The sequence below is a fragment of the Podarcis bocagei genome, assembly GCF_964188305.1.
Source record: "Podarcis bocagei genome assembly, chromosome: 1".
NCBI lineage: Eukaryota > Metazoa > Chordata > Lepidosauria > Squamata > Lacertidae > Podarcis > Podarcis bocagei.
In genome coordinates this window covers 48,862,821-48,890,128 of record NC_138125.1, presented here as the reverse complement: position 1 = coordinate 48,890,128, position 27,308 = coordinate 48,862,821, and the positions used below count along the sequence as shown (strand labels likewise).

General features: G+C 45.1%; 1 protein-coding gene across 4 annotated transcripts in view; it reads right to left on the bottom strand.

Moving 5' to 3' along the window:
- The window catches only part of SLC8A3 (solute carrier family 8 member A3), a 172,129-nt gene that overhangs the window by 65,997 nt on the left and 78,824 nt on the right, over positions 1-27,308 (bottom strand). Inside the window, exon 1 of one of the 4 annotated variants that reach the window (XM_081186000.1) lies at positions 5,336-5,353. The exons of the other annotated variants lie outside the window; for them this stretch is intronic. The gene's annotated coding sequence lies outside the window, so the exon portion shown is untranslated. Of the gene's footprint in view, positions 1-5,335; positions 5,354-27,308 lie in introns of those variants that run through there. 4 annotated transcript variants of the gene reach the window in all.

The following is a 27,308-nucleotide window of genomic DNA, read 5'->3' as shown; positions in this document are numbered from 1 at the left end:
CTTTTGGTGTACCGACCTCCCCGCTGCACCAAGGATTCCCTGTCCGAGCTGCTTCAGGTCGTGGCGGATGTTCTCCTGGAGACACCTAGTTTGGTTGTCCTAGGGGATTTTAACATCCACGCCGACACGACCTTACAAGGGGCCGCTCGGGACTTCGTGGAAAGCATTGCCTCCATGGGGCTGTCCCTGAATAAGTTGGGCCCAACTCATAGTCATGGACATGCCTTAGACCTGGTATTCACCTCTAGCGACGTGGGTGATCTGACACTAAGTAAAAATGAAACCAAAGAAGTGCCATGGTCAGATCACTTCCTGGTGCAACTGGACTTCTCCGCGACCCTTCCCCTCTGCAGGGAGGTGGGACCAATTCGGATGGTCCGCCCCCGCCACTTAATGGATCCAAATGGTTTCCAGAGAGTGGTAGGGGATGCTTTATCCCGTGTTGATGGCCTTTCAGCTGATTCCCTGGTGGCCCGCTGGAATGCGGAGTTAACCAGGGCTATCGACTGTCTGGCTCCGAAGCGCCCTCTCCGATTGCATGGAGCCCGGACAGCCCCGTGGTTTTCTTCGGAGCTGAGGGCGATGAAACAATCGCTGAGACGGCTAGAGCGTCGGTGGCAGAAAACTCACTCCGAATCTGACCGGACACAGGTTAGAGCTCAACGTCGAGCCTACCAAGTGGCGATAGCGATGGCAAAGAAGACTTTCTTCGCCGCCTCTATTGCATCTGCAGAAAATAGTAGCAGGAGACTCTTTCAGGTGGTCCGCAATTTAACGGAACCACCTTTACCATCGGGGCCTTGTAAAGACCCCAAGATCTCCTGCAACGATTTTGCAAAGTTTTTTGCAGATAAAATCACTCATATTCGGAAGGAGCTAGACACCACCGTGGGAGCAGGGCTGGGGCGGGAGAGTGCTAGAGCCCTGTCTGGTCAAGTTGCATGGAATCAATTTCAATCCGTTACCCCCGAGGATGTGGACAGGCTGCTTGGACGAGTGAAACCAACCACCTGTCTCCTTGATCCTTGCCCATCCTGGCTTATAAAAGCTAGCCGGGAAGGGCTGGGCGATGGGCTCTGCGGGGTGGTGAATGCTTCCCTCTGTGAGGGAACATTCCCAGATCCGCTGAAAGAGGCGGTCATTAAACCGCTTCTTAAAAAACCATCTTTAGACCCGGCCAGTATGGCCAACTATCGCCCAGTTTCAAATCTTCCATTCTTGGGCAAGGTGATTGAGCGTGTGGTTGCTGAACAACTCCAGGCACGCCTGGAGGATGCGGACCATTTGGATCCCTTCCAATCAGGGTTCAGGCCTCATCATGGGACTGAAACTGCCTTGGTCGCACTGGTTGATGATCTCCGGCGAGCTAGGGACAAAGGTGAGAGTTGTTTCCTAGTTCTGCTGGATCTCTCAGCGGCCTTTGATACAATCGACCATAACATCCTTCTGGACCGTCTAGAGGGGTTGGGAGCTGGGGGCACTGTTATACAGTGGTTTCGCTCCTTTCTCCTGGGCCGTGTTCAGAAAGTGGTGGTGGGGGATGAGTGTTCAGACCCTTGGGCCCTCACTTGTGGGGTGCCTCAGGGTTCCGTCCTCTCCCCCATGCTTTTTAACATCTATATGAAGCCGCTGGGAGAGATCATCAGGGGGTTTGGACTGGGTGTCCATCAATATGCAGATGATACCCAGCTCTACCTTTCTTTCAAATCAGAACCAGTGAAGGCGGTGAAGGTCCTGTGTGAGTGCCTGGAGGCGGTTGGAGGATGGATGGCGGCTAATGGATTGAAGTTGAATCCTGACAAGACAGAAGTACTGTTTTTGGGGGACAGGGGGCGGGCTGGTGTGGAGAACTCCCTGGTCCTGAATGGGGTAACTGTGCCCCTGAAGGACCAGGTGCGTAGCCTGGGAGTCATTTTGGACTCACAGCTGTCCATGGAGGCGCAGGTCAATTCTGTATCCAGGGCAGCTGTCTACCAACTCCACCTGGTACGCAGGCTGAGACCCTACCTGCCCGCTGACTGTCTGGCCAGAGTGGTGCATGCTCTAGTTATCTCCCGCTTGGACTACTGCAATGCGCTCTACGTGGGGCTACCTTTGAAGGTGACTCGGAAACTACAACTAATCCAGAATGCGGCAGCTAGACTGGTGACTGGGGGCGGCCGCCGAGACCACATAACACCGGTCTTGAAAGACCTACATTGGCTCCCAGTACGTTTCCGAGCACAATTCAAAGTGTTGGTGTTGACCTTTAAAGCCCTAAACGGCTTCGGCCCAGTATACCTGAAGGAGCGTCTCCACCCCCATCGTTCTGCCCGGACACTGAGGTCCAGCGCCGAGGGCCTTCTGGCGGTTCCCTCATTGCGAGAAGCGAAGCTACAGGGAACCAGGCAGAGGGCCTTTTCGGTGGTGGCGCCCGCCCTGTGGAATGCCCTCCCATCGGATGTCAAGGTGATGGACAACTACCTGACATTCAGAAAACATCTTAAGGCGGCCCTATTCAGGGAAGCTTTTAATGTATGATATTTTAGTGTTTTTTGGTTTCTGTGGAAGCCGCCCAGAGTGGCTGGGGAAACCCAGCCAGATGGGCGGGGTACAAATAATAAATTATTATTATTATTATTATTATTAACCTGGAGCACTATTTCTGGGTTAGCGGAGTCTGTAACCTGAAGCGTATGTAACCTGAAGCGTATGTAACCTGAGCTACCACTGTACAGTGGTACCTTGGTTTACGAACGTAATCCATTCTGGAAGTACATTCTTAAACCAATGCGTACTTAAACCAAGGTGTGCTTTCCCGTAGCAGTGGGGGACTCAATTTACAAATGGAACATACTCAACAGGAAGCGAAACATATTCTTATTCCAAAGCAAAGTTCACAAGCCAAAACACCTACTTCCGGGTTTGCAGCGTTCTTAATCTAAGCTGTTCTTAAACCAAGGCACCTCTGTATTTCTGTTGATGGAGCCTAGAATAGCATTAGCTTTGCATCACACTGTTGACTCATGTTAAGCTTGTGGTCCACTAAGACCCCTAGATCCTTTACACCTATACTACTGGCAAACCAGGTGTCGGCGTCATCCCCCCCCATCCTATATTTGTGCATATCTTCCTGCCTAAGTGCAGAACCGTGCATTTGTCCCTATTGAAATAGTTTGGGCCCAGTTTTCAATCCGTTAAGGTCATATTGAATCCTGATTCTGTCTTCAGGGCCATTTGCTGCCCTTTCCAGTTTGGGTCATCTGCAAATATGATGAGCCTCCCCTCAATTCTTTCATCCAAATTGTTTATAAAGACGTTGAACAACATCGGACCCAGGACAGAACCCTGTGGCAGCCCACTTGTTAGTTTTTTCCAGGATAACAATGAACCATTTGTGAACACTCTTTGTGGTCTCATCAGTCAACCAGCTACAAATCCACCTAATAGTTACCTCTCCAACCCACATTTTACCAGCTTATCCACAAGAATATCATGAGGGACTTTGTCAAACGATTTACTGCAATCAAGATACATTACATCCACAACATTCCCCTGATCCACCAAGCCAGCAACTCTATCAAAAAAAGAAATGAGATTTGTCTGGCATGACCTGTTTTTGAGAAACCCATGCTGGGTCTTAGTAATCACAGCATCCTTTTCTAAGTGCTCACAGACCAACTGCTATTTGTTCTAGGACATTTCCTGGTATCAATGTCAAGCTCACCAGTTGGTAGATACCTGGGTCTTCTTTCCCCCGCTTTTTGATGATGGGAACAACATTGGCCCACTTCCAGTCTGCAGGGACCTCATCTGTTGTCCAAGAATCCTCTTATAGAAAGAGGACCTGAAAGTACACCTGTAAGCTCCTTTAGTACTCTTGGGTGTAGTTCATCAGGCCCAGGAGATTTGAATTCATTTAAAGTAGCTAGGTGTTCTCTTACCACCTATTTTCCTATACTGGGCTGCAGCTCCCTCCTTGCATTGTGTACTCTGTTACCACTAGGTTGGGCACTGCTTAACTTTTGGATGAAGACAGAAGCAAAGTAGGTATTGAGCAGTTCTGCCTTCTCTGTCACCCAATAGCAATTCTCCACACAAACCATTTGTTTGTTCAAGTTTATGGAGAGAAGGCAAGATTCAGGTTCATGATGAGAAGGCAAACCTGAGCAACTCCCAAGCTGGGAGCGACTGAAAGACTATATTTCCTGAAGCATAGCCATGATTGTCTGAGGCTGTAGAAACAATGAAGGGCCTCATGGCATGTTAAAGACTAACTCATTTATTCTGGCACAAACTTTTGTGGATTATAGTCCATTGCACTAGATCAATTAAGTGTTACCCCACATTGCAGTTCCAGGGGTGAGGTGGAGCATACACGGGGGACCACCAAGGCAGGCAATGTGTGTTTATTTTTTTCTGTGTAGCAACAGAAAAGCATTCAAAATTATCATCACATATAGTCTAGCCACCCTGCTGTTCCCACTCTGAATGGACCTGTGGCTAAATCCAGCAGAGAACTCAGTATATTTCTGAGTAAGTCAAGGCAGAAAGCTCACAAGCATTATCTCTGAAGCAGTGGTGTAGTTAGATAATTTCAGAGTCTGGATTTAATAGTCTCAGAACTACTACCCCCCCCCCGCCCACGCTTTGCATGGTAATGTATATTACTCTAAGCACCTTTCTTCCCAACCCCGTCCTATTCACACACACACACACACACACACACACACACACAGAGAGAGAGAGAAGTAGCTCGCACTGTGTCCAGTGGAGTTTATTCCAAAGTAAAAACAACTCTAATTATGCGCAAGAAACCTCTAAGCTTTGCAGACAAAAATATATGGGGAATGAGAGACCAGAGAGAAATATGGCACACAAAGCAAGGAAGGCGGGTTTCTCCCTCACATTCCACCCCATGCTTTGCAACTGCAGCACTGCTAGAGCAGAAAGCAACCCTGATAAAACTGTGCACAGTTTGTGGTTTTAAACTCACTTAACTCATCATGATATCCTCCTAACTACAGGAATAATATATCAAACATTTCCCTACCACCACTTCAGGAACACAGCAGCACATAATCAGGAACAGGGGGAGCCTGCCTAGAGAAGATGTAACAGGGTGGGGGGGGGCAGCAGGATGTAAGATAGGGGCTCACAAGCACTTCTTGCTATAAGGAGAGAGATTTCGCTTTCATGGTATCTGCTCAGCTTCACATGGTCACCTTGAGATCTCCCTTCCACCCCCACTCCCTCCCCCCCCCTCTCTCACACACACAGAGGGAGGGGGAGATCTTCACCTATCTTCAAGAACACTTTGAACAATAAAATAAATGGCAACTGAACATTGGCTTACTTGGTTGGCCACGCATAAAACTTCTTTCTGATGCTTAATAGGCTGCCTTTAAACAGCGGGAATTAATCCTTTATACTTTTTTGTAACAGATCCAGAGACTTGATTTCTTCTTATCTATTCTAAGAGGTGAAGAACAGTTATCTTTAGTACTTCTAAAAAAGACTCTTGGGAATTTCACCCACGACTCAGGTTACACGGAAGCGTAATGCTGGAACAGTAATGAACGCTGCCTCTATATTGGAAAAATGATACATGATTATTTCCAGATTCTTGCTCTACATGTGTCTAGCGTCCAGATAATTGAGCTAGGCTGATTCACACATGCGTATATGCCACTTGATCCTCCATCACCTTAATATATGGTGAGTTGTACCTGAATACTGAACACTGCTGGAGTGATAAAAACGTATCTATTAGAGGGCTTTGATCTCCAACGGCTCTTTCCCTTTCCCCATCCCTTTAGTGTTGCAGCCATCAAGTGATGAGCATGCATGGGTTGTAAAGTTCCAGCATTTTCATATACTATAAGATAGGAATAGGGGGTCTGTGGCTTTCCAGCTATAGGCTATAGGTCTTAGCATCCCTCGCCACTGGCTATGCTGGCTGGGGGCTGATGAGTCCAATAATACACAGAGGGCCACAGGTTCCCTGTCGCTCTTGGAAGACATGTGTATAAAACTCAGAGAAAGGTGTCCATGTCTTCCACATGTCACTGCTATATATAGCTTAAAAAAAACCTGTAGATTTTGTCCCATGGCTAGGCGATACTTTTGGGAGAGACACACCAAAAATTCAGTGCTTGAGAAGAACACACTTTTCCATATTCAGCAATATAATCAAGTATTTGGGCCATCCTGTGGGTCCAAACCACATGCTAGAAGATTCAGGTACAGCACAGAGATGGGACAAGGGAAATGAGTTGCAAGTCAAAGAAGACATGGGGCCCCCATGTATTGGTCTGCTGCTGGTGCAAGTTCCTTTCCGTGCATCTGTCTAGACAGGGAGATCTGTTCAACTTGAATACAGCTGTCTCAGGCTTTTCCAGGAGGGGTTTGCTGGACAAAAAGTGCTCTCTCTACTTTGAAGAAGAAATAGTTCTGACAGCTCCTTCTCTCACTAAGCATTTCAAAATACTTCATGTCCCTGGACTCTCCCACTTGCTGTGCCCCTTGCACGTTATTGCTATTCCTTCCTTGCTGTGTGTCTCTCCCCTGGGGACGCTGTCAGTTGCAAAGAAGCTCAGGCTGCCTCAATGGCCTCTGATCCCTCTGCAGCGGCAGGCTGCTTACATTCGCACGATCGCCATGTACCTCTAAAACCAGAAACGGCGTTATCATGGGACATTCCAGTACCGAGTCTTCTTCTGGTGCTGTGCAGGCCCTGGTGTGGGAATCACTCCAGCCATGGTCATGGCCTCTCATACCATGGCTTGGTCACACATGGATATGCGGGTCATCCACAAGAAGCATGTGGTGTGGTGCAGATCACTGTATGTTGGCCTACAGCAAGTCTGGCTACCACACGGCTCCCCATATCTACTGCTTGAACTCTCAAGTTCCATCAGTGCCAGCCAGCATGGTCAATGCTCAGGGATGATGAGAGTTGAAGTCAAACAATATCTGGAGGGTCACAGGTAAGTCAGCCATGGCATTCAGCTTCTCATAACCTGCCTTAGCATTACAGTCCAAACCATTTTCTTCCAGAACTGTAAAACACATTATCAAGGGCTGTTCACATTCCATGTGGTTTAAAAAAAAAGCAAGGGTGCCCCCCTTCCCTTATTAGCCGATCATGCAATCTGGGTACACAGCAAATAGACCTGTAGGCTTTCCCCTCCTATTTTGTTGGTGGGGTGAGCTGCAGAAATAAAGTCTGTGCACACGCAAGGGGAGTACCCACCTCCGCTGGCTGGGAGTGTGTGAAGTGGCAGTAAAAAGAGGCATCCTGGGATCTCATAAAAGTTGAAGGCAGAAAACTGCACTGCAGATCCAAGGATGGAAGGTAAGACAAAAATACTGCATGTTCTAACTGTATCAGATGCAGCTATCTGTAGGGAGGCGGAATCTTTCAGAGAAAGATGGTGCCTAGGCTATTCTTCAATTTTTCACAGCTCAAAGGGCACTCTTCATGAAGGTGGATGAAAACTGGATCAGCCAAACATGTGTCGGAGAGGGTTTTTTGTTGTTGTCCCATCACTTTCCCCAGGAAAACCCACAATTTACTGCTGAATCATCAATCCGTAGAAAAACGGACAGACATTTGCTCCAGAATTCAGCAGTAAACTGCAGGTTTTCCTGGGGAAAGTGGCAGATGAAAGAAGAAGCCCTTGGACCTGTGCCTGGAAATCGCAGCACAAACAGAAGTGTGGGTGAGCTCTCAGTTACTTGCAGGTTGGGGAAAGAATAACTCTTATCTACTTTAGATTCGGGACACGGGTGGCGCTCTGGGTTAAACCACAGAGCCTAGGACTTGCCAATCAGTAGGTTGGTGGTTTGAATCCCCACAACGGGGTGAACTCCCGTTGCTGGGTCCCTGCTCCTGCCATCCTAGCAGTTTGAAAGCACGTCAAAGTGCAAGTAGATAAATAGGTACCGCTCCAGTGGGATGGTAAACGGCATTTCCGTGCGCTGCTCTGGTTCGCCAGAAGCGGCTTAGTCATGCTGGCCACATGACCCAGAAGATGTACGCCGGCTCCATCGGCCAATAAAGCGAGATGAATGCCACAACCCCAGAGTCGGTCACGACTGGACCTAATGGTCAGGGGTCCCTTTACCTTTACTTTAGATTCCATACTTTTGCAGAGTTGCTCATTGGCAGAGAAACTTTCAACACCCACCTGCCCTCTCCACCACTGTTGAGATGGGGAGCTTGTGCAGTTTATTCAGAAGGACTGTGGAGGTAGGAAAAAGGACAGTAAGCCAAGTGGTTGTGTCCCGAAGGAAAAAGGAGATGTTCCTTGGCACCAAATCCCCCTAGTTTCTATTACAATTTTGAGCAACTGTGTCAGGGCAAACATAGGGCACTCACTGTATACCTCATCAGACCCATGCATTCCCCATTTATGACAATTCATAAAAATGGGATGGGGGAAAAAGAGCTAAATACTGTTGCCATGTGCTTCTGGGTCTGGTAGGGAGTGAACACTGAAATACAATCCTAAATGATATAGGGAAATACAGAGCCAGCAGATATAAGGTTTCCAGCATAGTTTTGTCAACCCTGTTCTGACCTACCTCACACTCTGCTCTCCTGCCCTGATCCTAGTAGGCAGCTCTCTGTCAATCCATCAAGCAAGGCTATCCAGCGGCCCTCCAATAATGCCATTCAGTTCTGGCTTGCAGCAGCTATGCTGTCATCTGAGCCCCAGGAGGACAGCCTAGCGAGGACCATGCCAAAAGTGCCAGACTGATAGTCTGCTAGCAGGCATGGCTAGATACACAGACACTATATGTTGGGAGGAACTGAATTTTGTCCGTCAGGTGCTGTATGGGCTAAATCCCAGTTTCTTCAGGTCCCTAGGTTATGATCCCTTCCAGGTCTGGTGGGGTGACGATTTAGTTTAGTGAAAGGTTGAGTAAAGGGCAAGGGGAGAGGCATGATAGAGGAATCTGAACTTATGTATATAGTGTGGAGAAAGCAGAGAGGGAGATTTCTCTCTCTATAACCTTGGGTCACTCCATCAAGCCAAATGGAAGGTTCAGAGCAGGGAAAAAAGGAAGTATCACCATCATATTATTCTTATTCTTATTTATACCCTTCCTATCTGGCTGGGTTGCCCCAAACTCTGCTCTCCAGAGATTTTGAGCTAGAATGGCCAATGCTGAAGTGATAAAAGGGCTCTAAATAATTGAGTGATTTAAAGGACACAAAGAACGTGTGATTTAAAGCTCCATATTTCAGGAAGTATGTCTTAAAAGAGGGGTATGCAGAACACGGATGCCCCTCCGAGTATTTCCACGTGGTCCACAAAGCTGCTTCTGTCACAACGCTGAAGCATCTGCCAGGATTCACACCAAAACACCTTCTGCTCATCCTAGCCAGGACCAAGAATGGGAGGGATTCGGATACCTTTGTACGCTTGATGAACTGTACTTATATAAAAAAAGGCCTTCATTCTCATTCTTGGTGGCTGCACTACTCTCCGATAGAAAACAAACTATAATTGCACTTTCTACAAATACAAGGAGCAGAGATACATAAGTAGAGAACTTGGTTGTATGGTGGCGTGTAAATGCGATTAATAAATATGCAGTGGTACTTTGGGTTACAGACGCTTCAGGTTACGGACGCTTCAGGTTACAGACTCCGCTAACCTAGAAATAGTACCTCGGGTTAAGAACTTTGCTTCAGGATGAGAACAGAAATCACGCGGCAGCGGGGCGGCAGCGGGGCGGCAGACCTCCAGAACGAATTAAGTTCTTAACCCAAGGTACCACTGTAGTTGACTCACAACTTATGCGTGTTTCATATGTGTGATTTCAACTTTACAAAGTTGAAAGCTGGCCAACTGAAACACAAATTAAACACATGGGAGGCGGAGAGTTTAAAAGCTCTTTCTGTACTGGGTTTTACTGGTGCATAAAAAACTTTAAGCTCTCGGACTTGCTTACCAGGCTTTGGGGGGCTCTTGCAAGATCTTGGACAGCCCCGAGAGATCTCGTGAGAGCTTCCCACAGCCCAGTAAGCAAGCCCAAATGCTTAAGAGAAGTCGCTGGTAAGTGCTGAGCTGTGCTTTTTACAGGCAATTTTCCGGATTTTAATGGGTTGCTTTGACTATCTGTGATTTTGGCTTTACGTGCTGTCCCTGCAACGTAACCCATGTGTAAGATGTGAGTCAACTGTAAATGATCAACAGAATCATGTGGTGCATTTAGTGCTTCTAGATTACCTCTTTACTGGGCACTTTTGCTGTTTGTTTGTGGGGAGCTTAGACATCACCATCTATTCACTGAGCACCCATTCTGATTTGTTTATGGGGAGGTTAGATGACGTTGTGTCAAGCAAATGTGATCCCATACTATTCGTGCATTTTCTCATTACTTTCCCTATTACAAAAGCTCAAATTTTGGGGGTCGTGAGTTTGTTGTGTAAGAGCTCCAGATCAAATTTAATTATGAAATGTGAATTTGCCAGTATGCGAATGAATGCTTTAGTTGAGATTCCTACATTGCAGGGGGTTGGGAGCACCTTACAACTCTATGCTTCTGTGATTTTATGATTCAATGAATCCCAAAGGGAAAAAAATAGTGACAGTCTCCTTATTGCAGGAGGGAAACTACATGTTTGTTTGTTTGTATATAGTGTGTTTGTGTATGTGTACAAACACACACACTTATATTATTCCTGCACAGAGAAAGCTAGCGTGCCTGGGGAACTTATTTTAGGATGCCATGCTAGTTCTCTATGTGGAGAAAATATTTATTTATTGGGAAAGATATTTAAACAAAAGATTCCCCTCCAGATAGCACTACCCACTTGCTGAAGCAACGTGAATAAGACGTAGCCGCATCACAGCAGCCAACACATAATAATAGGATTGGGCTCTGTGGCATTTCAGATGGCTTGGATAAATGGAACTGAACAATTTTTATTTATTTTTTATTTTTTAGATTTTCTTGTTTGTTCTTAGTTATTAACATTTGACACGAATGTTTTTGTCAGGAGATATTTTGGCAGTTTTCCTCCCGACAGGAAGTGCAGACACAGCAGAGAGAGAGAGAGAGAGAGAGAGAGAGAGAGAGAGAGAGAGAGAGAGAGAGAGAATATAAATATAAACTCATGAGTTTCTGCTTTAACCATATTAGTTGTTCTTTTTTAACTTGAGAGGTTGACCATTGGTGAGAGGGCAGATACAGCTCTAACATTTACACACACACACACACACACACACACACACACACACACTTAAATATAAAAAACCATGTTGATAAGAGAGAGAAATCTAACCAGAAATACTCCAGCAACTATTTTGAAACAAGCCTTTTGAAATGGTACGGTATGTGAATGAAGTTAAAGCTGTTTTAAGCCACACATCATGTGTGGAGTGCTGCTCTTTGTTTTTCCCCTGTGTGGAGCAATGACATGAGGGAAACATCCCAGATAGTTTTATTTGGTTACTTGAGGCACTGGGTGACCTTATCTATCAACCAATCTTTGCAATGTTCATTCCCTCCTCCCCACCAGCACTGAGTATCACAGCATATTGGCCTCCGGTACTTCTAGTGAGTCAGCAGCGCTGACATCCTTGGAATCATGGAAATGCTCCCAATACTCATGTGGAAGATCTAAATTTATGGCTTTTACGAGGCTGCAAGTTTGGAGAAGCTGCAAGTACAGCAGTTACAAAGAGAAAGAAGAAATAGGGGGAATTTATGACGATCCATATTCATATGTGCCCCTCATGTCATTGCAGAACACAGAGAAAAAACCAAGCAGACAGAGGAGGATACAGCCACCACACACACATATATCTCGGCAATGGTCGCTATCACATCATACATTTAGCACGCTCTGCTAAGGGAAGTAGGAGCGGTAGCTCTGTGACAAACTGCAATTCCCAGAATTCTATGGGTGAAGCCAAGACTACTAAGGTGCTTTAGATGCAATGCAATATATCACAAACCTGGGGCAGGGGATCGGGTACTCTTTTCCATACTAAAGCCCGAATTAATAAAAATGTTTTAAGCTGCTTAGGGTGTTGCTTAGGTGCAGCACAACCTCTGAAAAGGTCTTTTTCCAGGTCCCTGAAGATCTTAGGAGGAAAGGACAACTTTGCACTCCCTTAATATAGAAGCTACCATGGAAGAAGAGACTATCCAGTTCACAAGAACAGAGGGTCAAAAGTGAACCTGGTACCTCAGGTTAATAACTTAATTTGTTCTGGAGGTCCGTTCTTAACCTGAAACTGTTCTTAACCTGAGGTACCACGGAGGCCTCCCGCTGCCGCCGCGCAATTTCTGTTCTCATCCTGAAGCAAAATTCTTAATCCGAAGTACTATTTCTGGGTTAGTAGAGTCTGTAACCTGCCTGAAGTGTCTGTAACCTGAAGCATCTGTAACCCAAGGTACCATTGTATGCTATTCTGTCAGGAGAGCTAGATCAGAATAAAGTGAAGCACTGTACACTACAAATTTACCTACAGATGCAATCCACCAGGAACTATAGCTGTACAATATCCCATGGATTTTGCCCTAAATCCAGAAATGAAGAGCTCTGTAGGGTTCAGTAGCAATATTTTATCCAGACCTGTAAGCGCATCAGCTGTGGACAGCAAAGAGCATCTTTCAGCAGCACAAAGCTTAATCTGATCTTGTGACTCCTCATGGAAACTGCTGCTATGTTAATTCGTTACACACTTGTCCCGCTATGTGCTATAGATTCCATTAAACTGTGACATAATATTAAGTTAACACCGGGCAGCTAAAGGGATTTTTGAAAGGTCACTGGCAATAGAGGTTTGCCTGAGCAGATAGATGAGAAAGTGAAGATCATTAACCGAGGATCAATGATTTTGCCACACCTACTTTTAGGGATCAGGAGAAACACTGCTGGCAGCAGAAGCACCCAAATGTGCATATGAATTAGTTATTACATGAATTTCATTTGCATTTTTATTCATGCTGTGACTTTATTCCGCCATGATTTCCTGACAGTTTGCTATAACCACGCTGCTTTCTTTCTCCAGCTTTGTAGGAAATGTGGTGGGAAAGTTAAGAGGAATCATGACACCTCCACATTGGCCAAAATACATACTTTCTTAGAAATCACACTAACTGGGAACCTGCACATTTTCTGCATCTGTGAATTAGAAATTCTGCATATGCCCTGATGGTGCACTGAAAAGAAAAGTGAATTTGGGAGTGGAAGGTACGAGGTCAAAAAAAATAAATGCCTGCTGAAAAGCACCATGGTTAAATTATACAATGCTATAACTGGAAAACCCACATTTCTGCAACAAGGACATTGTCTCTAAATTCAAGAAATCATGCAAGTTTATTATTTGAATTGTGTAATTTTACCAGCAAACATGTTGGGTGCTTTAAGAGGAAGGTTAGCCCTGCAAGAAACATATTTGCATGGGAAACCTGGCTGGCTGATTAAACAATCTACGGCCTTTAAAATGTGATGGGCTATGTGTTCTTTTTTCTTTTTTGCTATTATGTTATGTATTTTATGCTTTTATTTTGTTTTGTTTTTCTGTTGTAAACTGCCCTGTGATCTTTGGATGAAGGGTAATATATAAATGTTGTTGTTGTTGTTGTTGTTGTTGTTGTTGTTGTTGTTGTTGTTGTTGTTGTTGTTGTTGTTGTTGTTAAGCCATGCTCTTCAGGTAAGGAGACATGAGTTCCAAGGAGTTTGGATATCTCTTCTTCTGTGCGTGTTATGGAGCGAATGCCTACGGATGGCAGGGAGATCTGCTGCAGTCGTGAGCAGAGGATCCATGGTTCCCCTTCCTTCCTTCCTTCGTGGCTCGCTTTGCTTGCTTTGAAACAGCAAAGCGGGAGAAGAGCCACTGACTGGGGAGAAGAGAGGGACAGAGAGCCTGTTACAAAGCACGGATCCACATGGATCCTCAGGATTTTTGCACTGGGTCACCCCAAATTCACCATCAGATCACATAGCATGCCCATGGCTACAACTTGCACCAAAAAAATCACGCACCCACTGTTGCCTGGGGCCGCAGTGGTGCAAAAACGTAGTTACAGACACAAGACTTACCCACTTTGGAAGAATGGCAGATGAAAATGATGGACTACATGGAATTGGCGGAAATGACTGGCAGAATCCAAGACCAGGGAGAAGAGTCGGTGGAAGAAGATTGGAAGAAATTTAAAGACTATTTACAGAAATATTGCAAAATTAATGAATGTTAGAATGATGTTTGATTGAAGTTAAGTGGTTTCTAGCTGTAATGCTTTAAAAGAATATGGAAAAATTGGATTTTTAATAGGTAAAAATTTAATGTTACAATATATTAAGATTAAAGATCAGGATAATAAGGAGGGAAAGGAATTGCTGAACTAATAAATTGAACTGGAATACAAAAAAGGGAGGTATGAGGAGGTCAGGGAAACAAGTAAATGAAAGATAAGTGACGAAAAGATGGAATTATTTTTAGTTGTTTTTTATTTTGTACTTTTTCTTTTTCATTATGTAATACTGTGAAAACTTTAATAAATATTTATAAAAAAAACAAAAACGTAGTTACAAAGCATGGATCCACATGGATCCTCAGGATTTTTGCATTTGGCTACCCCAAACTCACCGTCAGATCACATGTCTGTGGCCACAGCATGAACCACAAAAATCATACATCCACTGTTTCGTTTAGAATATTTTTTTTCTTGTTTTCCTCCTCTAAAAACTATGTGCGTGTTATGGCCGGGTGCGTGTTACAGAGCGAAAAATACGGTAATAATTCTTTAGGGAGCCAAATAGAAACCTTGGCTCTTCCAGTGTGTTGCTGTGTACACATAATATATAAGCATAAAATCCAGAGAATCTTTGGTTGGTTCCATAAGAGGCGAAGTATGATTACTTCAAGAATGTAAAATGAAAAGCACATACCACATTCTGAGAACAGAGATAGGTAGGCATATATACATAGTCAAAGAAAATGACGCAAAAGACTAGGATGAGATTCAGAGTGAAACTACATTCTGCTGGAAGAAATGAAGCTATATTTATTTCCCCTCTTCTCCCTCAAGAATGTTATGTACAATGTGTGCTAAGCCTCCCTGCAGGAAATAATATTTTGCATGAACTGCTTCAACATGCAGATATCTCAGGGAGTGATTTATGAAAAATCTAAAATACCGCCACAAGGATTGGGAAAGTGAAAGAGTAGAAGAATAAACTATACTGTACAGTATCGTATATGGGAAATAGGCTGCTAAGACTGCAATCCTATGCACACTTACCTGAGAGTAAGCACTACTGAACTCAACGGGGCTTACTTCTGGGTAGAAGTGTGGAACTGAATGATAAGCATCCTTTTCTCTCCCCCCCCCCACTCCCCGAGAGATTAACATGGTGGCTGAGCTTAGCTGAAGGAGCAAAATGGTAAAGAAGTGTGTGAACTTCCTTTGGAGTTATTCTCAGTAGTACAGAAGAAATTTATGGATCCTGCCACTCTCTCTCTTCAGTCCATATTTTACTTCAAACATACTGTATTCTAAAACCAAGAGAAAGGGCAACATCAGCGGATCAGCACTGCTATTTTTGATTCAGAAGTACGTTTCCTCTGAAACTTAGGTTCCGTTCCATTCTGTGAAGGAAAATGTGAAACATTTACCTTGATTCGCATTCTTTACCAGTTCATCAGATGGGTTTTCCACCAGGCTTTCATCCTTACTATCCAGAAAATTTGTTGTTTAACAAGTTGTTAATTTGCTACAAACCCCCCCAAACCCCAGAAAGTTAGCAAGTGAAACGAGATAAATTCCAGCAAATGTAAAGGTTCCAGAAATTCACTATCTCTGATACAGACAGGTTCATACTAAGCACTGAAATATCAAACTGTGAAGCAAGTAAAATCAAGCCAATTTCCTCCCTCCAAGTACTCTCAGGTATGGTTTTTAGCCTGGCATGGGGCAATGGTCAAGGACTTTCCGGAGTCAAGGAACAGAAGGAAATCTTATTAACTGTAAGTATTTTCTGTTTTGCAATGGGTTTGGCCGAAGATTTGAGACCAGTCTGTCGGTGGTTTTTGATGCCCAACAACCTGCATGTCAAAAGATCATAGGAAGTACAGTGGTACCTCGGGTTAAGTACTTAATTCGTTCTGGAGGTCTGTTCTTAACCTGAAACTGTTCTTAACCTGAAGCACCACTTTAGCTAATAGGGCCTCCTGCTGCCGCCGCGCCGCCGGAGCACGATTTCTGTTCTTATCCTGAAGCAAAGTTCTTAACCTGAAGCACTATTTCTGGGCTAGCGGAGTCTGTAACCTGAAGCGTATGTAACCTGAAGCGTTTGTAACCTGAGGTACCACTGTAGTAGCACCAGAGCTAAAGGCAAAAAACAGCTCCCCTTCCTTTTCCTTTTATAACATCCTAGAGTATCTGAGCTGCAAATAATCTCCTCTCTCACAGGTGGATCTTAACCCTTATCTCACACCAAAAGAGGTGGACCTTCCCAGCTCTCACTTGGGAGCTTCCCTTTCTTTTCCCAGCCTCCCAGCCTGGGAGATCTTCCCTTCCCTGCCTCTTACATGAAGTCTTTCACCTGCCTCCACCTTCTTGCCAAGGGAAAGAGTGCATACCTCCCTTTCAAGATTAAAAATGGGGAGTTCTGTGTGTGAGAAGTGGCTCCCCACCCCATCCCCTGATTTAACTGCATGGCGAACCGTTGCAAGATCAGCTGCATCACTCCTTCCATCTTGGGGGAAAAAAGGAATCTCCTACAAAAGCCCGTACAAACCCTGCTGCCTGGAGTACCCGTTGCCACCTACCCCTCACCATTTATCCACGGCTGTGGTTAGGGCTTGCATTTAATCTCCTCTCTTACTCCCACCTTCCTCATTACTGTTGACAAGCACATCCCCATTAATGTTCACAAGCACATACGTTGAAGAAGCAGTGAAAAATGAAACATGAAGTTGTTTGTGGCATAACCCAGAAGCACACGGCTTTGTTTGTCTCCCCCGTGGGAGAGGCCATTTACCTTTCGATGCACCAGCCTCTCCACTGGCAGTTTGACTGTATTCTTCCAACACATTGCATCCCCTCCGCAGTTCAAAGCTCGCCCTAAACATGTGAGGATCACTGGAGTTCTGTTACAAAGTCGATTCCCCCCTGGGGTTTGGACACGTGCAGCCAGCTTGTTCTACATCCCAGGTCTCATCAGCTAAGATCTGGAAAACATATCCACACGTGTGCCTTCCCCTTCAGTGAATCCTCACACGTTCCCTCATTGAGGCAAAACACAGTTTTCTCAAGCGAGCCACATGTCTCAGAGTTAAAAATATCCACCCTCTCGCTCAGTGTTCATTCTTAGTTTGAGACGGGGGATATCCGCAGTCCTGCAGGTCAGTCTTGTAGCTGGATTCAAGATTCCGGAAATATCTTCAAACAGGCACAACATCGAATAAATGCAACACTGTCAGGGAACAGAAACTATGAATGCTGCATGATTCAGAAAGGTCACCTCTCTCACGGCTTGAAGGGCAGAATTTCAAGAGGAGCACCTCAATATGAAGTATCCTTTGAGCAAAGAAGGAAGGGAGCCAAAACCATCATTTGCACTCCGCCTTATGAAATGAGTGTTGTTTTGGTTAGCAATGCACATCTTAACAAAATCTCTTTAAAAAGTACACAGTGGTAGATGATAGACATATTTTGGAAGGAAGTTAACAAAGTGCTCCTCCCTAAATGTTCCATATTTAGAGCAGTGGAAGAAGCAGCCCAGCAAATGAAGTGCACGTTGTCTCAACATGAGGAGAATTCATGTATTTCTGCTTTCTGGGAAAATATCAGTTCAGACTACAGGCAGGGCACTGCATGGTGGAATGCTCTGCCAGCTAAAAATCTCCCTGCACACAGAAAAGTAACCTGTCAGGGAGAAAGGTTCAAACCTAGTCTCCCCCCGACTTCCTACTTTTCTACATGCAGGGAAAATTCTTGCTGAAGACACACACCCCCTGCAATCTGAAGTAGGCCCTTGAAATTACTCTGCATCTACACTCTATTGTCCATCTGCCTGGCCTAAGTCAGCATTTACTCTATGCACCCCCTGCCCTACATTAACATAATTTCAAAATGACAAACATGTGTGGCATATGCAGTGCTTTTTTTCTTAAAAAATGTTTAGGGGTACTCTCATTTTCCTACTCATATTGAAATACTGCCCCTCAATGAGGCCAAACTTAGACTCACAAAATGTTTAGGGGTATGCGTCCCCCCAGGAAAAAAAGCACTGGGCATATGTATGGAAGGGGACCTGGGTTACAAGTTGGTTCCAGCCCCTCCAAAATGAGGGTCATTGCTAATATACCCTCACAGTTCATGGAGAAGTAGGGTGGTACTTAAGCAGTACCCTCAACCCAAATACTTAGCAAGTGTGCATTATGCAAGTCAAAAGCTCAAAGTCTGAGACCACAGCAAGAAGGAGGGTGCTACCACAAAGAAAGCCCTCTCCTGCACTGCCACCAACCCTGCCTCAGAAGGCAACCTCATACACAAGAGCGGCACAAGAGCTAATCTTAAAGGACAGGCAGATCTGCTTAAGAGAAGATGGTCCTTCAGGTAGCTTGGTTCCAACCTGTCTAGGGCTTTAGGGCTGATAGCCAGTGTCTTGAATTGGTACCCAGAAACAGACTGGAAGCCAGTGCAGCTAGTACAATAAAGGAGAGTGGTCTCATCTCACCCAACTGCTGCGGTTCTGCATTAATGAGCTGTTCAAGAGAGGAACTGGGTTTCATACACAAATAAATGGAGCTACTGTCAATTATTTGACCAAAGGTGTGCACATGAAGTCCTGTCTGCTGCATGCATATACATTGTTGGAGTGAAGTCCAATGGAGTACTGAGGAAAATGTTCTGTCGGTGCAATGAATTCTCCACTTGCAATGGAACATTCTCAACCTCTCCTCCCAAAGCAGCTTGCTAAATCTGTTCTAGGGGTTCACCCAACACTCTTGAGCAGATTTGGGGAGGCTGTGGGGTGCACTGCAGGGGGGGGGATCCTATTGCAGAAGTGGAAACCCTTGGGATGAGGGGACTTACCAGAACTGCCCTTGGACTAGGGTCAAGGAACACTACCTGAGTCTCTCTCAGTTACCCTTGCCATCAGACTAAGATGGTGTAATCAGATACTGGTTCCAGCAGTGAGAATCGTGGTTACAGCCACACATTTAAGCCAGTTCTGGAGGGCCCTTGGGCAAGACTCCTTCCATGGGTCACACCCCCACCCCTCAGCTAGGCTCCCTCCTCACCACCATTATCACCGGCTGCTGTGGCTCCTCCTCCTCCCCATCATCATCATCATCATCACTGCAATCACATGCCTGCCTACCAGGCAGAGAGCCCAATGAGCAACAAGGCAGCAGCATCTACAGATCTTTCATCTTGCCCACCTCCACTGTTGTCTCGGCCTGAGTGAGAGGCAGGTGAGCAAAGAGGTTGCAATAGCAAAGAGGAGCAGCAGGTCCAGGGAGCTATTATCAATGGGTTCCCTGCTGGTTTGCGGCCCCTTGGCGCTTTCCTGACCATGCAGACCCTCAGCACCAACTCTGCATACAAGAACAGGTCTCCATGAGAAGCAAGCACTGCTAGCTAACAGAGTCGCTTTACTTCTTTGCCCTTTCTTTTTCTACAGCTCTACATGTGTTCCTCCCTCTCCCCCCCCACCGCCGCCCAATAACTTGACGTACGCATGCGAATGACTCATCCATGCCTAAGCAAAAACGAGATCAGCATCAGCCACCGCCTGGGAAAAGAAAGAAAAGGAGGTTGAGAACTGAGTTGGGGTAGGGGTGGGAGAAGGCTTGGTTTTTTGTTTTTGAAATGTCTGTAGGGATTTCAAACAGCAAAGCCAGAAACTGAATATTATTAAGAAAGGGGGTGAGGGAGAGAAAGACCCCTGGAGTCATGCTACGCTTTCGCTTGACTTCTTGTAGCCCTTGGCTGGCACTGCCCAGAGTATCTAATTCCCAAAGACAGCTCTTTCCCTATGAATCATAACTTTGTCTCTGAACAGCACCAGGTAAACATTGTGCCTTCACACCCATGGAACTGCAGTGACACCTTTTCCCTTTCATGGTAGGTCAGCAAAGAAACTTCAAGGGAAGTACGAGGAAAGAGATGGTGGGCAAGGGGACACCATAGAAGGGTTTGCAAGAGCCCCTTTGTTGTTATTCCACAAAGCCATCTGGAAAGCACAGAAGAAAGAAAAGCGGTGGCTTGTCCCACACTATTAATAACACAAGAAGAGACGTGGATCAGACCAAAAGCCCACCTGCTAGTTGAGCATTCTGCAAGGTGGGCATGAGAGCAACAGCACTCTCTGAGAGTTTTCCGCCAGTAATAGGGATTCAGAAGCATCTATTCCTGAGGTACTGGAGGTGATATTTAACCATCATGGCTAGTAGCCATTGATGGAATGACTTTATTGCTTTTCAGTCCAAAAATGGCTTTATTGTTTTTAGTTTATTGAGTTTCCTGCATTTTATTGTATTGTACAGCTTCTTGTGGAATCTGCAAATAAATAAATGAATAAGAAGCCTTTTCCTCCATGGATTTCTCTCATCTTCTCAAGAATTTAAGGTCAGTGGCCACTGCTATGCTCTCCCAAGTAGATCTCTTGCCTTATCCCAACCACAGAACTGTGTAATCATGTTATTCTATTGAAAGGGATAAAAAAATGAATGCACCAAAACATTCCATTTAGAAATCCACAGCTCCTTCTTCAAGATAAGATGCAATTTCAGGAGATAGAACAATCTTCAAAGCAGGTCACCACAGATAAATGGGAAGATTCACCTGGTACCAGGTTTGGAACGAGGCAACTATTCTTTGGCGACAGCTGCTTTTTTTTTTTGACAACAAAAAAGAAAAAGGGGGGGGGGACCTGAAAGATGTGTTGGATAAAAAAAGTGGGAGAGAAATAATGCCAAAATAAAACAAGTATATTAGCCTTTGTTGCTGGCACCAGAGACAATGGAGTGCTTCTCTGGGGTTGAAGTCAAACTGCTGCATTCAAAGCACCGAAGTGACCTCCTTGGAGTGCAGGCCTGGCCAGTCTGTATGGAGGAGCTGAGCTGCCTTTATTACAGACACCCGCCCCCCTTGGCCTCACTGGTGTGGTCCAAAGGAAAGCAGAGCAATACATTTGGCACCAGCTTCGCTGCAGGAGTTGCCGGAAGGAAGCATACATGACACCATCCAACTGTCTTAAGGACTCCACTCCGGATTTGTGTAGGACTTACTCCTTAGCCTTTTCTTCTCCCAAAGATATCCCACAAGGCAGTGGATGTTTAGGATCAGAGTTTTCCTTCTCTTAGATGTGCTACCTTCCCAGGTTGACAAGACCCCTCTGCCCCTCACTTCCCTCTCCAGCATGTGCAGAAACTGCCTTCTTGACCATTAGAACCAGTATTGGGTCCACCAGAGCCTGCCGTCACATGCAAGGGAAGTCCCTAACCCTCTGAGGGTCTGAGACCCATCAGCCACTGTCATCTGGTTTAGCTGGCCAGGCGAAGGTGTTTCCCGAGGTGTGTTCACTGCTGCATGCTGACAGCTTCTAAGAGCCACAGGTGAGAGATGAGTACAGGGTGGGGACCAAAACTACCCCAGAAGAAGCATAATGTGAGCCCTCTAGAGATACTATCCCTTCCCTAACACCACATACCTCCCTGTGTATTGACCATACTTTTGGAATGAAGAGAGACTGGGGAAAACATGAGAAATGATTTGCAGCACAAAGGCAGGTACAATATAAAAGAGTTTTGCAAAACTCCACTTACTGAGAAGAATGCACTGAATGTTCCAAAAGCAAAAAAAAACACACACACAAAACTTGTGCTCATCTTGCAGTTTCAGCGGCTGGAAGAATAGTCTCCTCTTCTATACCTCACATGGTGGGCAAATGACACTTGGCATTTGTACATTGAAGAAGTGGCTTGAAGCCTGACAAAGGAGCCTCAGGATACCACACACTGTGAGAAGCCTGAGGGTGACTGAGATATTGGACAGTCAAACAAACTGCCTGGACAGAGGACAAGGCGACTGCCAGTAGATAAAAAGAGCCCTGTTGGATCAGACCAAATCATGTCTAATCAAGCACCCTGTTCTTTCACACTGGATTTTATGGTGAAAGACAGAAGAGGAAACAGAATGGCTGGTTAGGTTTTGTGAAAAGAGCTTGTGTTTCAGTTGGGTTTATATATGGACGATTTTACTGACTTATATATGATAGAATGGAAAGGGGTTGTTTCTTCTTCATATTGGCAAACAGTGGAAGAGCATCTGCCTTGCATCCAGAACGTCTCAGGCTCAACCCCTGGCATCTCTTCTCTTTCCATGAAAGAACCCTGCCAGTCAGTGTAGACAATACTGATGGATCAATACTGAGTCTGTACAAGGCAGCTTCTTGTTTGCCCTTTCCCAAAAGGTCCCAGGGAAGGTTAGAACGATGTGGTCATATAATATTAAAGTCTACTGAAGTTAAACTATTTAAAACAAACCAAATAATGTTCATCAAAGAATCAGACAAGTCTTAACTGTCAAAGGCCAGCATGAAGAGGTAGGTCTTCAGCAAATGATGGAAACAATATAATGAAGATGCTTGATGCACCTCTGTGGAGAGGGAGTTCCACATTTTGGGAGCTGCCACTAAGAATGTCCTCTCCAGGCTGCCATCTCCTATGTACCCAAGCTTTCCCTCTCCATTTCTCCCCTCAAAATACTCAAAGCAGCTGACAGTACAACAAAAACGTGTGTGTGTGTGTGTGTGTGTGTGTGTGTGTGTGTGTGTGTGTAAATAAAACCCAGAGTCTGAGATTTATCCCACACACCCTGTAAGGATAAATGGTTTGTTAAAGCATTCTATGTACAGTGGTACCTCGTGTTAAGAACTTAATTCGTTCTGGAGGTCCATTCTTAACCTGAAACTGTTCTTAACCTGAGGTACCACTTTAGCTAATGGGGCCTCCCGCTGCCGCTGCACCGCGATTACTGTTCTCATCCTGAAGCAAAGTTCTTCTATTTCTGGGTTAGCGGAGTCTGTAACCTGAAGTGTCTGTAACCCGAGGTACCACTGTATAATTCTTGCTAAGTACTTTTTACATCAGATTCAACCGCTGGCTAATCTAGCAGTAACGGGGTGTTTTAAAACCCCTTTCCAAAATTTTGATGCAACAAAGCTGAAGGAACTTTGATGATTTATGGATTTTGCTTGTAATGATCACACTGTGGGCGCACAAAGTATGCCTCTAGAGGCTGGCAACCTTCCTGGGCTCAGTTCTGCCAATGCAATTCCGCCGTGACCTCCATCAGCACCTGCTGTTCCCCTCTGCTCTCCTGCCAATTCACCTCAGTGCTGAACTACCACAGAACCTTGCTAAGCAAAACATGCTCCAGACTGAGCCAAACTGGAAAGCAGTTTTGAGAAGAAAAAGAAGAGGGGGAGAGAGATTTCTGTGCTGCGGCTTTCTAGTCAGAGGTAAGGGCCGGTTCCACTGCACAAGGAGTGAGGTGCTGGAGGGAGCCTTCCATTCACCTCTGCCTCCCATTCCTGCCACTGCTTGTATAGCATGATCCCATGTATGTGTTCTTGTTAACAAACAGACCCACGGATGCAATCCCATCCTATCTAAAGAGAGTGGGCTATCATGCAAGTGGAGCCCTGGTGCCCAAGCGCAGGAGTTGAGATGATGATGATGATTAAAATGTATACAGTGGTACCTTGGGTTACAGATGCTTCAGGTACATATCCATATGTGGTACATATGACCACTGCTCCTTGTGCATTTTTCTAATCTATGGGTTGTGCTGAAGAAGATTCCAGCGAAACAGTCAGATTATCCGGGATCACTGTCCTACGTTGTTATTCACTTACTACTGCGGCACCATGAACACCTAAAAAGTTTTACCACTTAGCCCACAGGATAGCATCTATTACTTTGTTTCAACTATAGACTTATTGTACTTCTACGGACTTTCAAAGATTGACAGACGTGTGTTCATTTGATTTCAAATATATTAGAGAATTTACATTTTGTTTTTGTTGTACTAAATTATGTATATTATGCAGTAAGAATTGCAGTGCTATCTAGTATACTGGTCATTGTGTTGCTTGTGTTGTTTGTTGTGTTAAGTTTGCAACACAGGGGTTTGTTGTTCTGTATAGCCCTGTGGTTGAGCACAAGTGCCGCATGCAGGAGGCTCCAGCTTGAAATCCACACAGTCTCCAGTTAAAAGAAACAGGCAGCAGGAAAAGACCTGAGGGGACCCTGGAGAGCTGCTGCCAGTCAAAGTAGACGATGATTTGCTAGAAGGACCAATAGTCAAACACGGAAAAAGTACATGAGTACATGTGGGGGCCTCATAGGAACATAGGAAGTTGCCATATACTAAATCAGACCACTGCTCTATCTAGCTCCTTATTGCCTACAATGAACAGCAGAGGCTCTCCAGGGTTTCAGGCAGAGGCACTGGCAGCCCAACCTGGAGGAGCCACAGACTAAACCTGCCACCTTTGGCAAGCAAAGCAGATGCTTTTCCATTGAGCTGTGGCCCTTATTGATTTGTTTTGTTTGTTTCATAAAATTGATGCACCACTAGATTGTTAAAAAAAAACCCCCAAAACCCTCAAAACAGTTTACAAAATGAACAAAACAATAAAATTATCAGTAAAAATGGCTAAAGCAACCATTTAAAAATATTGAAATCAGTGCCATATTTCAAACTTTTTAGTTTTGCCCAAGGTTTTTGAGCTTTTTGGACAGAAAAGCCAAAAAAGCCATTTTTGAGCTATTTTTATGCAAAAAAGGAAAAACGGCACTGCCAACGTGGGCTACCCTATGTCTGGATTTCCCCATATTTGGGAGGGCTTGTCTAAACATAAATGTTCTTAGTAGGTGCCAGTACAGTGAGTTTTTGTGAGGGATATGCTGGGAAGCGGCTGGGATCCCACCCAGTCTCCTATCACCCCTCCAAACCAGAGGGAAATGTAGATCTATTTCTCAGCATTTCTAAACCCATTTTCTGTCCTCTCACCCCTTTCTGATTCTTTTTTCTTTTTCTTTTTCAACTCAAATCCCGGAAAGCGGAAGGAGGAAATGGAGGAGCACAAAAATGAGCCTGGCAAAGGCACTGGATGATAATAATAATAATAATAATAATAATAATAATAATAATAATAATAATAATAATAATAATAATAATATATTATTTATACCCCGCCCATCTGGCTGGGTTTCCCCAGCCACTCTGGGCGGCTTCCAAAAGAATATTAAAATACTATGATACATCAAACATTAAAAGCTTCCCTAAACAGGGCTGCCTTCAGATGTCTTCTAAAAGTCTGGTAGTTGTTGTTCTCTTTGACATCTGGTGGGAGGGCGTTCCACAGGGCGGGCGCCACTACCGAGAAGGCCCTCTGCCTGGTTCCCTGTAACTTGGCTTCTCGCAGTGAGGGAACCGCCAGAAGGCCCTCGGTGCTGGACCTCAGTGTCCGGGTAGAACGATGGGTCAGCCAGTCATAAAATTGCAGCCTAAGGCTGTAATCTTATGCCCAGTTACCTGGGAGTAAGCCCCACTGAACTCAGAGACTTACTGCTGAGTAGACAGCTATAGGATTCCACGGTAATTCATGCTGAGTTACAAGCAGACAAAAGGCTATTCAATACAGCATCACGGTTTCCACTTAAATCTTTTCTCTAACGTTTATCCTGGGTTCTACTGCTGCTGCTGTTTTCCCCACAGAAAAGCCAGGCATTTGCTACATCCTGCAAACAATTCCCCCTGCCATCTCTTCATGCCTCCCAGGAGGTCAGGCACTGTGTTCTGGAAAACATGTCTTACAAACAAACCAATATCCAGTCTCGGGAGCCTCAAAGTGAAACATTTTCTATTTAATAGCTAGGGAGACAGCTGCACGACAAAGAGCTCAGAAATAGTGATACCACTGGTGCAGCCTTCTCTTAACAGCAGATATAAGAAGACAAAGGTCAAGGTCAGCAAAGGCGACTTCAAAAGTAGTAGCCAGACAGTTTTAATGAACAAATACTGCGGGGTTGGAGGTGGGACCAAAGGTGAATTGCCTGCATGAAGGGAATGCTGTCGAGAAACTCGTACTATACACCATCTACTAGACAGGAACAAAATGGATTTTGCTAATACAAGAAGAGCCTGCTGGATCAGGCCAATGGCCCATCCTGTTCTCACAGTGGCCAACCTGTGGGAAGCCTGCAAGCAAGACATGAGTCAACCGCACTCTGCCCATTTGTGATTCCTAGATTCAGAGGCATGATGCCTTTTGGAGGCAGAACATAGCCTTTGCGGCTAGCCTTGTCCTCCATGGATTTGTCCAATCCTCTTTTAAAGCCATCCAAGTGGGTGGCCACCACTGCTCCCTGTGACAGCAAGTTCCATAGTTTACCTATGTGCTGCATGAAGAAGTGCTTTCTTTTATCTGTGCTGAATCTTCCAACATTCAGCTTCATGTTATGAGAGAGAGGGGGAGAGAGATTTTCCTCTACAGTGGTACCTCGCAGGACGAATGCCTCGCAAGACAAAAAACTCGCTAGACGAAAGGGTTTTTGGATTTTTGAGTTGCTTCGCAAGACGATTTTCCCTATGGGCTTTCTTCGCAAGACGGAAACGTCTTGCAAGTTTGTTTCCTTTTTCTTAACACCATTAATACAGTTGCGACTTGACTTCGAGGAGCAACTCATAGAACGCGGTATGGTAGCCTTTTTTGAGGTTTTTAAAGACTTTGGTGATTTTTGAAGCTTTTCCAAAACTTTCCCGACTCCATGCTTCGCAAGACGAAAAAAATCGCAAGACGACAAAACTCGCGGAACGAATTAATTTCGTCTTGCGAGGCACCACTGTACTTAGTTTCTCTGGTCCAGGCATAATTATAAAAACAAGAGCCCTCGCTCCTTCTTCCTCTTCAGCCACATTGCCTCTGAACTCTGTTCCATATATGCATCATGACTAAGAAACATATTCTCAATTAATATATCAAATTCCCTTTTCAAGTAATGTGAGGGGCCACTGCCATAATACCTTGTGGCAGCATTTTCATAAACTAATTACACATTCGTTGGTTGGAGAAGTACTTTCTGTTGTCCAGCCTGACTCTCCTGCCACAGAATTTGACTGGATGACCCCAGGTCCAACTGGTCACCCTTTGCTTGTCCAGACAGAAAGGCCCCTCACCACCACCTCTGTGCCCACGTCAGTGGGTGGGTGGGAATATAACCTTCCGCAATGTCCTCTCCCTCCTCAAGACTGGCACCACCCTGTGGTTT